We start from the raw sequence: 12,004 nt of genomic DNA on the forward strand, positions 1-12,004 counted from the left end.
TCGGTCAGAGGCTCAGCAGGATAGACTGACCTTGCTTTCTCTGACACTGTTTGAGGTTCATCCTGGAAGCTTATGTTTTCTCTGCACACAGAAAGGGTGTTTGCTGAAACATAGTTGTTTGCGTGTAAGTATGTGTGCGTGTGTGTGGGAGGGGGTTGCGACAGTGTGAGCCTCTTTATTCTTCTGAGCCATTTACTTTATATTTGTATTCTTATCTTTCATTATTTCTTACTGTTGATTCATTGTCGAGAAGGAGCCTGCAATTAGGTATTTCATTGGATGGTGTATACCACGTGTATCACTTACATAGACTAATACATTTCAAATATATACATTTTTAACTTTATATATATATATAAGAGTCGCCTACATTAGATTACGGAATAGTCTAAAATATACAACAACAATGGCTCTTCACAGTTGTAAGGATGGCCTAGTTGTCTAAGGCGCTAGACTCAAGGAGTGAATCCTTCCTGGAGATATGGGTTTTCTGTTTTCCAAATGTAGGTCTGGGTTCAAATCCCACTTCTGACAGTGATTTTCCCTAAGGAAGTCGCACTTAAACAATCTACATAGAGGACTGTCCCAAATGGTGAAAAGAAAACAAATGAAACGGGAATAATTGTTTGACACAGGTCATCAATTACCTATAGCTTTGAATGTGCTCACTTATTAAATGTCCTTAAAAAATACCGTTTTTACTTCAGACATACCATATTTACTCATCTGTATATCCTTTTGTCTGTTACAGAGAGTATTGGAGCTGGATGCCCATGTAATTCGCCATGAATTTATTTATGTGGATGAGGTTGGCTTCAACCTCACCAAACCCAGGCGCCGCGGGAAGAAATGTAATAGGACAGAGGGCAATTACCAATGTCCCTGGACAGCGTGGGGGTAATATAACTATGTGTGCTGCCATCACTCAAAACGGGGTCCTCCATCACAATGCCACACTGGGTCCGTACAACACCGGCCATATGCTCACTTTTCTGGATGCAATTTACACAATGCTTGTCCCTGATCCAGATCAGGAGCCTGCTCGATTTGTGTTTTTATGGGACAATGTTAGTTTTCACCGGGCTGTTCTGGTCAAAAACTGCTTTGCCACCCATCCACAATTTGTAGTTTTGTACCAACCCCCATATTCACCTTTTCTAAATCCCATAGAGGAATTCTTCTCAGCCTGGCGCTGGAAAGTGTATGATCGAAAACCCTATGCCCGCATGCCGCTTCTCCAGGCAATGGAGGACACATGTGGGGACATAGAGGTTGCCTCTGTCCAAGGTTGGATACGCCATGCTAGGAGATACTTCCCTTGATGTTTGGCAGGAGAAAACGTATCTTGTGATGTGGACGTAAGTATTGTGGCCAGACCCAGCCCGGAGAAGAGATGAAGCGTAGCTTAGCACTGGTGACTGCCCCCCCCTACCAATTCCTGTACTGCCCCCCCGGGACCCCACACACACACAATTGTGTTCTTTACTGTACTCTAAATAATATACTTTTGGTTTACATATGTTTATGGTTTTGTTGTGTGCTACTGTATACAACAGTAATGTTTGGCCTAATAAATATTTTCTGTTTCTACATTGCATTGGTGTTTACAGTGTACTTGTTACCCCTCCCAGCAGATTACTTTCACTGTAGAACATTGTATTGAAATGTAGATATAAGCCTATGAAAGACCAAAGAGCTTTAGATTTAGAACAACAGTGTCTAGATGGTATATCCAAAAATGTACTATTATGAAAGCAGTGGTTGCCATTTGATGCAAATGCTTCATTCTGACATGTGTTTATGGCATTTTGAATGCAGTGTTACATTTTGAAGGAGATGTGAGGCATTTTGCATTTTGTGTGTGCAGTTTTGGGAATTGTGTGTAGAGTTTTGAAAAAAGGAGAGACAGATTTGAAAACGTGTGTAAGCAGTTGGAAAAAACTGTAAGATACAAAGAACAGAAAACAAAATAATGCTAAAATCGAATGAAAGATAACGTTTCATTTGTTGTCTGTTCTCAAATTATGACATCTATCAAACTATTCATCACTGTTCATGTGTTTTACTTTCTCCATTTGGAGAAATTCTCGGTGCAGATGAAAAGCTACTTTTTTAGGCGAAAATTTAGTCATAAGCTGATTTGAACACTCGGCTCTAATCAGAGACCAGAACACCCCTACAACCAGGAAGGCTTTTCACATTGAGTCTGGCGCCTTAGACCACTCGGCCATCCTGACAACTATGAAACCTTAAAATTCAGATGTTTTTCACGATTCTGTAACATAAGGTTTGATATGTCCGATGAAACATGCAGAACTTAAGATACAAAGAACAGAAAACAAAAAAATGCTAAAATCTAAAGAAAGATATTTTAAAAACATTTTTTTAAAGGAGTTTGCGTAGGTGAGTGAATTATAAGCTGGGCTTATGATGACCTGTATCGAACGATTATTAAAGTTTCATTTGTTTTCTGTTCTCAAATTATGACATCTATCAAACTATTCATCACTGTTCATGTGTTTTACTTTCTCCATTTGGAGAAATTCTTGGTGTAGATGAAAAGCTACATTTGTAGGTAAAATCTCAGTCAGAAGAGGGATTTGAACACTCGCCTCCAATCGGAGACCAGAACACCCCTACAACCAGAAAGTCTTCTCACCTTGAGTCTGGCGCCTTAGACCACTCGGCCATCCTGACAACTATGAAACCTTAAAATTCATATGTTTTTCATGATTCTGTAACATATGGTTTGCTTTGTCCGATGAAACATGCAGAACTTAAGATACAAAGAACAGAAAACAAAAAAATGCTAAAATCTAAAGAAAGATATTGTAAAAACATTTTTTTAAAGGAGTTTGCGTAAGTGAGTGAATTATAAGCTAGGCTAATGATGACCTGTATCGAACGATTATTACAGTTTCATTTGTTTTCTGTTCTCAAATTATGACATCTATACAAATTCATCACTGTTCATGTGTTTTACTTTCTCCATTTGGAGATATTCTTGGTGTAGATGAAAAGCTACATTTGTAGGCAAAATCTCTGTCAGAAGAGTGATTTGAACCCTCGCCTCCAATCGGAGACCAGGACACCCCTACAACTAGGAAGTCTTCTGACCTTGAGTCTGGCGCCTTAGAACACTCAGCCTTCCTGACAACAAGAACACCTTAAAATGTATATGTTTTTCACGATTCTGTTACATAAGGTTTGATATGTCCGATGGAAACATGCAGAACTTAAGATACAAAGAACAGAAAACAAAAAAATGCTAAAATCTAAAGAAAGATATTGTAAAAACATTTTTTTTAAAGGAGTTTGCGTAAGTGAGTGAATTATAAGCTAGGCTTATGATGACCTTTATGAACGATTATTAAAGTTTCATTTGTGTTCTGTTCTCCAATTATGACATCTATCAAACTATTCATCACTGTTCATGTGTTTTACTTTCTCCATATGGAGAAATTCTCGATGTAAATGAAAAGCTACTTTTTTAGGCAAAATCTCTGTCAGAAGAGGGATTTGAACCCTCGCCTCCAATCGGAGACCAGAACTCCCGCACAACCAGGAAGGCTTCTCACCTTGAGTCTGGCGCCTTAGACCACTCAGCCATCCTGACAACTATGAAACCTTAAAATTCAGATGTTTTTCACGATTCTGTAACATAAGGTTTAATATGTCCGATGGAAACATGCAGAACTTAAGATACAAAGAACAGAAAAAAAAAAAATGCTAAAATCTAAAGAAAGATATTGTAAAAACATTTTTTTTAAATTAGTTTACATAAGTGAGTGAATTGTAAGCTAGGCTTATGATGACCTGTAAAGAATGATTATTAACGTTTCATTTGTTTTCTGTTCTCAAATTATGACATATATCAAACTTTTCATCACTGTTAATGTGTTTTACTTTCTCCATTTGGAGAAATTCTTGGTGTAGATGAAAAGCTACATTTGTAGGCAAAATCTTTGTCAGAAGAGGGATTTGAACCCTCGCCTCCAATTGGAGACCAGAACAGCCGACAACCAGGAAGTCTTCTCACTTTGAGTCTGGCACCTTAGACCACTCGGCCATCCTGACAACTGTGAAACCTTAAAATTCATATGTTTTTCACGATTCTCTAACATATGGTTTGCTATGTCCAATGAAACATGCAGAACTTAAGATACAAAGAACAGAAAACAAAAAAATGCTAAAATCTAAAGAAAGATATTGTAAAAACATTTTTTTAAAGGAGTTTGCGTAAGTGAGTGAATTATAAGCTAGGCTTATGATGACCTGTATCAAACGATTATTAACGTTTCATTTGTTTTCTGTTCTCAAATTATGACATCTATACAAATTCATCAGTGTTCATGTGTTTTACTTTCTCCATATGGAGAAATTCTCGATGTAAATGAAAAGCTACATTTGTAGGCAAAATCTTTGTCAGAAGAGGGATTTCAACCCTCGCCTCCAATCAGAGACCAGAACTCCCGCACAACCAGGAAGGCTTCTCACCTTGAGTCTGGCGCCTTAGACCACTCGGCCATCCTGACAACTATGAAACCTTAAAATTCAGATGTTTTTCACGATTCTGTAACATAAGGTTTAATATGTCCGATGGAAACATGCAGAACTTAAGATACAAAGAACAGAAAACAAAAAAATGCTAAAATCTAAAGAAAGATATTGTAAAAACATTTTTTTTTAAATGAGTTTACATAAGTGAGTGAATTGTAAGCTAGGCTTATGATGACCTGTAAAGAATGATTATTAACGTTTCATTTGTTTTCTGTTCTCAAATTATGACATATATCAAACTTTTCATCACTGTTAATGTGTTTTACTTTCTCCATTTGGAGAAATTCTTGGTGTAGATGAAAAGCTACATTTGTAGGCAAAATCTTTGTCAGAAGAGAAATTTGAACGCTCGCCTCCAATTGGAGACCAGAACAGCCGACAACCAGGAAGTCTTCTCACTTTGAGTCTGGCACCTTAGACCACTCGGCCATCCTGACAACTATGAAACCTTAAAATTCATATGTTTTTCACGATTCTCTAACATATGGTTTGCTATGTCCGATGAAACATGCAGAACTTAAGATACAAAGAACAGAAAACAAAAAATGCTAAAATCTAAAGAAAGATATTGTAAAAACATTTTTTTAAAGGAGTTTGCGTAAGTGAGTGAATTATAAGCTAGGCTTATGATGACCTGTATCAAACGATTATTAACGTTTCATTTGTTTTCTGTTCTCAAATTATGACATCTATACAAATTCATCACTGTTCATGTGTTTTACTTTCTCCATATGGAGAAATTCTCGATGTAAATGAAAAGCTACATTTGTAGGCAAAATCTTTGTCAGAAGAGGGATTTGAACCCTCGCCTCCAATTGGAGACCAGAACAGCCGACAACCAGGAAGTCTTCTCACTTTAAGTCTGGCACCTTAGACCACTCGGCCATCCTGACAACTACGAAACCTTAAAATTCATATGTTTTTCACAATTCTGTAACATATGGTTTGCTATGTCCGATGAAACATGCAGAACTTAAGATACAAAGAACAGAAAACAAAAAAATGCTAAAATCTAAAGAAAGATATTGTAAAAACATTTTTTTAAAGGAGTTTGCGTAAGTGAGTGAATTATAAGCTAGGCTTATGATGACCTGTATCAAACGATTATTAACGTTTCATTTGTTTTCTGTTCTCAAATTATGACATCTATACAAATTCATCAGTGTTCATGTGTTTTACTTTCTCCATATGGAGAAATTCTCGATGTAAATGAAAAGCTACTTTTTTAGGCAAAATCTCTGTCAGAAGAGGGATTTGAACCCTCGCCTCCAATCGGAGACCAGAACTCCCGCACAACCAGGAAGGCTTCTCACCTTGAGTCTGGCGCCTTAGACCACTCGGCCATCCTGACAACTATGAAACCTTAAAATTCAGATGTTTTTCACGATTCTGTAACATAAGGTTTAATATGTCCGATGGAAACATGCAGAACTTAAGATACAAAGAACAGAAAACAAAAAAATGCTAAAATCTAAAGAAAGATATTGTAAAAACATTTTTTTTAAATGAGTTTACATAAGTGAGTGAATTGTAAGCTAGGCTTATGATGACCTGTAAAGAATGATTATTAACGTTTCATTTGTTTTCTGTTCTCAAATTATGACATATATCAAACTTTTCATCACTGTTAATGTGTTTTACTTTCTCCATTTGGAGAAATTCTTGGTGTAGATGAAAAGCTACATTTGTAGGCAAAATCTTTGTCAGAAGAGGGATTTGAACCCTCGCCTCCAATTGTAGACCAGAACAGCCGACAACCAGGAAGTCTTCTCACTTTGAGTCTGCCACCTTAGACCACTCGGCCATCCTGACAACTATGAAACCTAAAAATTCATATGTTTTTCACGATTCTGTAACATATGGTTTGCTATGTCCGATGAAACATGCAGAACTTAAGATACAAAGAACAGAAAACAAAAAAATGCTAAAATCTAAAGAAAGATATTGTAAAAACATTTTTTTAAAGGAGTTTGCGTAAGTGAGTGAATTATAAGCTAGGCTTATGATGACCTGTATCAAACGATTATTAACGTTTCATTTGTTTTCTGTTCTCAAATTATGACATCTATACAAATTCATCAGTGTTCATGTGTTTTACTTTCTCCATATGGAGAAATTCTCGATGTAAATGAAAAGCTACATTTGTAGGCAAAATCTTTGTCAGAAGAGGGATTTGAACCCTCGCCTCCAATTGGAGACCAGAACAGCCGACAACCAGAAAGTCTTCTCACGTTAAGTCTGGCACCTTAGACCACTCGGCCATCCTGACAACTACGAAACCTTAAAATTCATATGTCTTTCACAATTCTGTAACATATGGTTTGCTATGTCCGATGAAACATGCAGAACTTAAGATACAAAGAACAGAAAACAAAAAAATGCTAAAATCTAAAGAAAGATATTGTAAAAACATTTTTTTAAAGGAGTTTGCGTAAGTGAGTGAATTATAAGCTAGGCTTATGATGACCTGTATCAAACGATTATTAACGTTTCATTTGTTTTCTGTTCTCAAATTATGACATCTATACAAATTCATCAGTGTTCATGTGTTTTACTTTCTCCATATGGACAAATTCTCGATGTAAATGAAAAGCTACTTTTTTAGGCAAAATCTCTGTCAGAAGAGGGATTTGAACCCTCGCCTCCAATCGGAGACCAGAACTCCCGCACAACCAGGAAGGCTTCTCACCTTGAGTCTGGCGCCTTAGACCACTCGGCCATCCTGACAACTATGAAACCTTAAAATTCAGATGTTTTTCACGATTCTGTAACATAAGGTTTAATATATCCGATGGAAACATGCAGAACTTAAGATACAAAGAACAGAAAACAAAAAAATGCTAAAATCTAAAGAAAGATATTGTAAAAACATTTTTTTTAAATGAGTTTACATAAGTGAGTGAATTGTAAGCTAGGCTTATGATGACCTGTAAAGAATGATTATTAACGTTTCATTTGTTTTCTGTTCTCAAATTATGACATATATCAAACTTTTCATCACTGTTAATGTGTTTTACTTTCTCCATTTGGAGAAATTCTTGGTGTAGATGAAAAGCTACATTTGTAGGCAAAATCTTTGTCAGAAGAGGGATTTCAACCCTCGCCTCCAATCAGAGACCAGAACTCCCGCACAACCAGGAAGGCTTCTCACCTTGAGTCTGGCGCCTTAGACCACTCGGCCATCCTGACAACTATGAAACCTTAAAATTCAGATGTTTTTCACGATTCTGTAACATAAGGTTTAATATGTCCGATGGAAACATGCAGAACTTAAGATACAAAGAACAGAAAACAAAAAAATGCTAAAATCTAAAGAAAGATATTGTAAAAACATTTTTTTTTAAATGAGTTTACATAAGTGAGTGAATTGTAAGCTAGGCTTATGATGACCTGTAAAGAATGATTATTAACGTTTCATTTGTTTTCTGTTCTCAAATTATGACATATATCAAACTTTTCATCACTGTTAATGTGTTTTACTTTCTCCATTTGGAGAAATTCTTGGTGTAGATGAAAAGCTACATTTGTAGGCAAAATCTTTGTCAGAAGAGAAATTTGAACGCTCGCCTCCAATTGGAGACCAGAACAGCCGACAACCAGGAAGTCTTCTCACTTTGAGTCTGGCACCTTAGACCACTCGGCCATCCTGACAACTATGAAACCTTAAAATTCATATGTTTTTCACGATTCTCTAACATATGGTTTGCTATGTCCGATGAAACATGCAGAACTTAAGATACAAAGAACAGAAAACAAAAAATGCTAAAATCTAAAGAAAGATATTGTAAAAACATTTTTTTAAAGGAGTTTGCGTAAGTGAGTGAATTATAAGCTAGGCTTATGATGACCTGTATCAAACGATTATTAACGTTTCATTTGTTTTCTGTTCTCAAATTATGACATCTATACAAATTCATCACTGTTCATGTGTTTTACTTTCTCCATATGGAGAAATTCTCGATGTAAATGAAAAGCTACATTTGTAGGCAAAATCTTTGTCAGAAGAGGGATTTGAACCCTCGCCTCCAATTGGAGACCAGAACAGCCGACAACCAGGAAGTCTTCTCACTTTAAGTCTGGCACCTTAGACCACTCGGCCATCCTGACAACTACGAAACCTTAAAATTCATATGTTTTTCACAATTCTGTAACATATGGTTTGCTATGTCCGATGAAACATGCAGAACTTAAGATACAAAGAACAGAAAACAAAAAAATGCTAAAATCTAAAGAAAGATATTGTAAAAACATTTTTTTAAAGGAGTTTGCGTAAGTGAGTGAATTATAAGCTAGGCTTATGATGACCTGTAAAGAATGATTATTAACGTTTCATTTGTTTTCTGTTCTCAAATTATGACATCTATACAAATTCATCAGTGTTCATGTGTTTTACTTTCTCCATATGGAGAAATTCTCGATGTAAATGAAAAGCTACTTTTTTAGGCAAAATCTCTGTCAGAAGAGGGATTTGAACCCTCGCCTCCAATCGGAGACCAGAACTCCCGCACAACCAGGAAGGCTTCTCACCTTGAGTCTGGCGCCTTAGACCACTCGGCCATCCTGACAACTATGAAACCTTAAAATTCAGATGTTTTTCACGATTCTGTAACATAAGGTTTAATATGTCCGATGGAAACATGCAGAACTTAAGATACAAAGAACAGAAAACAAAAAAATGCTAAAATCTAAAGAAAGATATTGTAAAAACATTTTTTTTAAATGAGTTTACATAAGTGAGTGAATTGTAAGCTAGGCTTATGATGACCTGTAAAGAATGATTATTAACGTTTCATTTGTTTTCTGTTCTCAAATTATGACATATATCAAACTTTTCATCACTGTTAATGTGTTTTACTTTCTCCATTTGGAGAAATTCTTGGTGTAGATGAAAAGCTACATTTGTAGGCAAAATCTTTGTCAGAAGAGGGATTTGAACCCTCGCCTCCAATTGTAGACCAGAACAGCCGACAACCAGGAAGTCTTCTCACTTTGAGTCTGCCACCTTAGACCACTCGGCCATCCTGACAACTATGAAACCTAAAAATTCATATGTTTTTCACGATTCTGTAACATATGGTTTGCTATGTCCGATGAAACATGCAGAACTTAAGATACAAAGAACAGAAAACAAAAAAATGCTAAAATCTAAAGAAAGATATTGTAAAAACATTTTTTTAAAGGAGTTTGCGTAAGTGAGTGAATTATAAGCTAGGCTTATGATGACCTGTATCAAACGATTATTAACGTTTCATTTGTTTTCTGTTCTCAAATTATGACATCTATACAAATTCATCACTGTTCATGTGTTTTACTTTCTCCATATGGAGAAATTCTCGATGTAAATGAAAAGCTACATTTGTAGGCAAAATCTTTGTCAGAAGAGGGATTTGAACCCTCGCCTCCAATTGGAGACCAGAACAGCCGACAACCAGAAAGTCTTCTCACGTTAAGTCTGGCACCTTAGACCACTCGGCCATCCTGACAACTACGAAACCTTAAAATTCATATGTCTTTCACAATTCTGTAACATATGGTTTGCTATGTCCGATGAAACATGCAGAACTTAAGATACAAAGAACAGAAAACAAAAAAATGCTAAAATCTAAAGAAAGATATTGTAAAAACATTTTTTTAAAGGAGTTTGCGTAAGTGAGTGAATTATAAGCTAGGCTTATGATGACCTGTATCAAACGATTATTAACGTTTCATTTGTTTTCTGTTCTCAAATTATGACATCTATACAAATTCATCAGTGTTCATGTGTTTTACTTTCTCCATATGGACAAATTCTCGATGTAAATGAAAAGCTACTTTTTTAGGCAAAATCTCTGTCAGAAGAGGGATTTGAACCCTCGCCTCCAATCGGAGACCAGAACTCCCGCACAACCAGGAAGGCTTCTCACCTTGAGTCTGGCGCCTTAGACCACTCGGCCATCCTGACAACTATGAAACCTTAAAATTCAGATGTTTTTCACGATTCTGTAACATAAGGTTTAATATATCCGATGGAAACATGCAGAACTTAAGATACAAAGAACAGAAAACAAAAAAATGCAAAAATCTAAAGAAAGATATTGTAAAAACATTTTTTTTAAATGAGTTTACATAAGTGAGTGAATTGTAAGCTAGGCTTATGATGACCTGTAAAGAATGATTATTAACGTTTCATTTGTTTTCTGTTCTCAAATTATGACATATATCAAACTTTTCATCACTGTTAATGTGTTTTACTTTCTCCATTTGGAGAAATTCTTGGTGTAGATGAAAAGCTACATTTGTAGGCAAAATCTTTGTCAGAAGAGGGATTTGAACCCTCGCCTCCAATTGTAGACCAGAACAGCCGACAACCAGGAAGTCTTCTCACTTTGAGTCTGCCACCTTAGACCACTCGGCCATCCTGACAACTATGAAACCTAAAAATTCATATGTTTTTCACGATTCTGTAACATATGGTTTGCTATGTCCGATGAAACATGCAGAACTTAAGATACAAAGAACAGAAAACAAAAAAATGCTAAAATCTAAAGAAAGATATTGTAAAAACATTTTTTTAAAGGAGTTTGCGTAAGTGAGTGAATTATAAGCTAGGCTTATGATGACCTGTATCAAACGATTATTAACGTTTCATTTGTTTTCTGTTCTCAAATTATGACATCTATACAAATTCATCAGTGTTCATGTGTTTTACTTTCTCCATATGGAGAAATTCTCGATGTAAATGAAAAGCTACTTTTTTAGGCAAAATCTCTGTCAGAAGAGGGATTTGAACCCTCGCCTCCAATCGGAGACCAGAACTCCCGCACAACCAGGAAGGCTTCTCACCTTGAGTCTGGCGCCTTAGACCACTCGGCCATCCTGACAACTATGAAACCTTAAAATTCAGATGTTTTTCACGATTCTGTAACATAAGGTTTAATATATCCGATGGAAACATGCAGAACTTAAGATACAAAGAACAGAAAACAAAAAAATGCAAAAATCTAAAGAAAGATATTGTAAAAACTTTTTTTTTAAATGAGTTTACATAAGTGAGTGAATTGTAAGCTAGGCTTATGATGACCTGTAAAGAATGATTATTAACGTTTCATTTGTTTTCTGTTCTCAAATTATGACATATATCAAACTTTTCATCACTGTTAATGTGTTTTACTTTCTCCATTTGGAGAAATTCTTGGTGTAGATGAAAAGCTACATTTGTAGGCAGAATCTTTGTCAGAAGAGAAATTTGAACGCTCGCCTCCAATTGGAGACCAGAACAGCCGACAACCAGGAAGTCTTCTCACTTTGAGTCTGGCACCTTAGACCACTCGGCCATCCTGACAACTATGAAACCTTAAAATTCATATGTTTTTCACGATTCTGTAACATATGGTTTGCTATGTCCGATGAAACATGCAGAACTTAAGATACAAAGAACAGAAAACAAAAAAATGCTAAAATCTAA

The 12,004-nt window shown here is 35.9% G+C and overlaps 14 non-coding genes across 14 annotated transcripts; all 14 read right to left on the reverse strand.

Moving 5' to 3' along the window:
• Positions 1-2,585: 2,585 nt before the first annotated feature.
• Positions 2,586-2,697, reverse strand: trnal-caa (transfer RNA leucine (anticodon CAA)). Its single transcript has 2 exons — positions 2,660-2,697; positions 2,586-2,631 (listed from the first exon to the last, which is right to left on the reverse strand). It is a non-coding gene; the product is annotated as a tRNA-Leu (tRNA).
• An 807-nt stretch (positions 2,698-3,504) lies between these two features.
• Positions 3,505-3,616, reverse strand: trnal-caa (transfer RNA leucine (anticodon CAA)). The gene is made up of 2 exons: positions 3,579-3,616; positions 3,505-3,550 (listed from the first exon to the last, which is right to left on the reverse strand). It is a non-coding gene; the product is annotated as a tRNA-Leu (tRNA).
• Positions 3,617-3,966: 350 nt separating this feature from the next.
• trnal-caa (transfer RNA leucine (anticodon CAA)) lies at positions 3,967-4,077 on the reverse strand. The gene is made up of 2 exons: positions 4,040-4,077; positions 3,967-4,012 (listed from the first exon to the last, which is right to left on the reverse strand). It is a non-coding gene; the product is annotated as a tRNA-Leu (tRNA).
• A 346-nt stretch (positions 4,078-4,423) lies between these two features.
• On the reverse strand, positions 4,424-4,535 carry trnal-caa (transfer RNA leucine (anticodon CAA)). Its single transcript has 2 exons — positions 4,498-4,535; positions 4,424-4,469 (listed from the first exon to the last, which is right to left on the reverse strand). It is a non-coding gene; the product is annotated as a tRNA-Leu (tRNA).
• Positions 4,536-5,342: 807 nt separating this feature from the next.
• trnal-caa (transfer RNA leucine (anticodon CAA)) lies at positions 5,343-5,453 on the reverse strand. Its single transcript has 2 exons — positions 5,416-5,453; positions 5,343-5,388 (listed from the first exon to the last, which is right to left on the reverse strand). It is a non-coding gene; the product is annotated as a tRNA-Leu (tRNA).
• A 346-nt stretch (positions 5,454-5,799) lies between these two features.
• trnal-caa (transfer RNA leucine (anticodon CAA)) lies at positions 5,800-5,911 on the reverse strand. The gene is made up of 2 exons: positions 5,874-5,911; positions 5,800-5,845 (listed from the first exon to the last, which is right to left on the reverse strand). It is a non-coding gene; the product is annotated as a tRNA-Leu (tRNA).
• An 807-nt stretch (positions 5,912-6,718) lies between these two features.
• On the reverse strand, positions 6,719-6,829 carry trnal-caa (transfer RNA leucine (anticodon CAA)). The gene is made up of 2 exons: positions 6,792-6,829; positions 6,719-6,764 (listed from the first exon to the last, which is right to left on the reverse strand). It is a non-coding gene; the product is annotated as a tRNA-Leu (tRNA).
• Positions 6,830-7,175: 346 nt separating this feature from the next.
• trnal-caa (transfer RNA leucine (anticodon CAA)) lies at positions 7,176-7,287 on the reverse strand. The gene is made up of 2 exons: positions 7,250-7,287; positions 7,176-7,221 (listed from the first exon to the last, which is right to left on the reverse strand). It is a non-coding gene; the product is annotated as a tRNA-Leu (tRNA).
• Positions 7,288-7,637: 350 nt separating this feature from the next.
• Positions 7,638-7,749, reverse strand: trnal-caa (transfer RNA leucine (anticodon CAA)). The gene is made up of 2 exons: positions 7,712-7,749; positions 7,638-7,683 (listed from the first exon to the last, which is right to left on the reverse strand). It is a non-coding gene; the product is annotated as a tRNA-Leu (tRNA).
• Positions 7,750-8,556: 807 nt separating this feature from the next.
• On the reverse strand, positions 8,557-8,667 carry trnal-uaa (transfer RNA leucine (anticodon UAA)). The gene is made up of 2 exons: positions 8,630-8,667; positions 8,557-8,602 (listed from the first exon to the last, which is right to left on the reverse strand). It is a non-coding gene; the product is annotated as a tRNA-Leu (tRNA).
• Positions 8,668-9,013: 346 nt separating this feature from the next.
• On the reverse strand, positions 9,014-9,125 carry trnal-uaa (transfer RNA leucine (anticodon UAA)). Its single transcript has 2 exons — positions 9,088-9,125; positions 9,014-9,059 (listed from the first exon to the last, which is right to left on the reverse strand). It is a non-coding gene; the product is annotated as a tRNA-Leu (tRNA).
• Positions 9,126-9,932: 807 nt separating this feature from the next.
• Positions 9,933-10,043, reverse strand: trnal-caa (transfer RNA leucine (anticodon CAA)). The gene is made up of 2 exons: positions 10,006-10,043; positions 9,933-9,978 (listed from the first exon to the last, which is right to left on the reverse strand). It is a non-coding gene; the product is annotated as a tRNA-Leu (tRNA).
• Positions 10,044-10,389: 346 nt separating this feature from the next.
• trnal-caa (transfer RNA leucine (anticodon CAA)) lies at positions 10,390-10,501 on the reverse strand. The gene is made up of 2 exons: positions 10,464-10,501; positions 10,390-10,435 (listed from the first exon to the last, which is right to left on the reverse strand). It is a non-coding gene; the product is annotated as a tRNA-Leu (tRNA).
• Positions 10,502-11,308: 807 nt separating this feature from the next.
• On the reverse strand, positions 11,309-11,420 carry trnal-caa (transfer RNA leucine (anticodon CAA)). The gene is made up of 2 exons: positions 11,383-11,420; positions 11,309-11,354 (listed from the first exon to the last, which is right to left on the reverse strand). It is a non-coding gene; the product is annotated as a tRNA-Leu (tRNA).
• Positions 11,421-12,004: the final 584 nt, after the last annotated feature.

The sequence above is a fragment of the Salmo salar genome, chromosome 20 (assembly GCF_965601325.2).
Source record: "Salmo salar chromosome 20, fSalSal1, whole genome shotgun sequence".
NCBI lineage: Eukaryota > Metazoa > Chordata > Actinopteri > Salmoniformes > Salmonidae > Salmo > Salmo salar.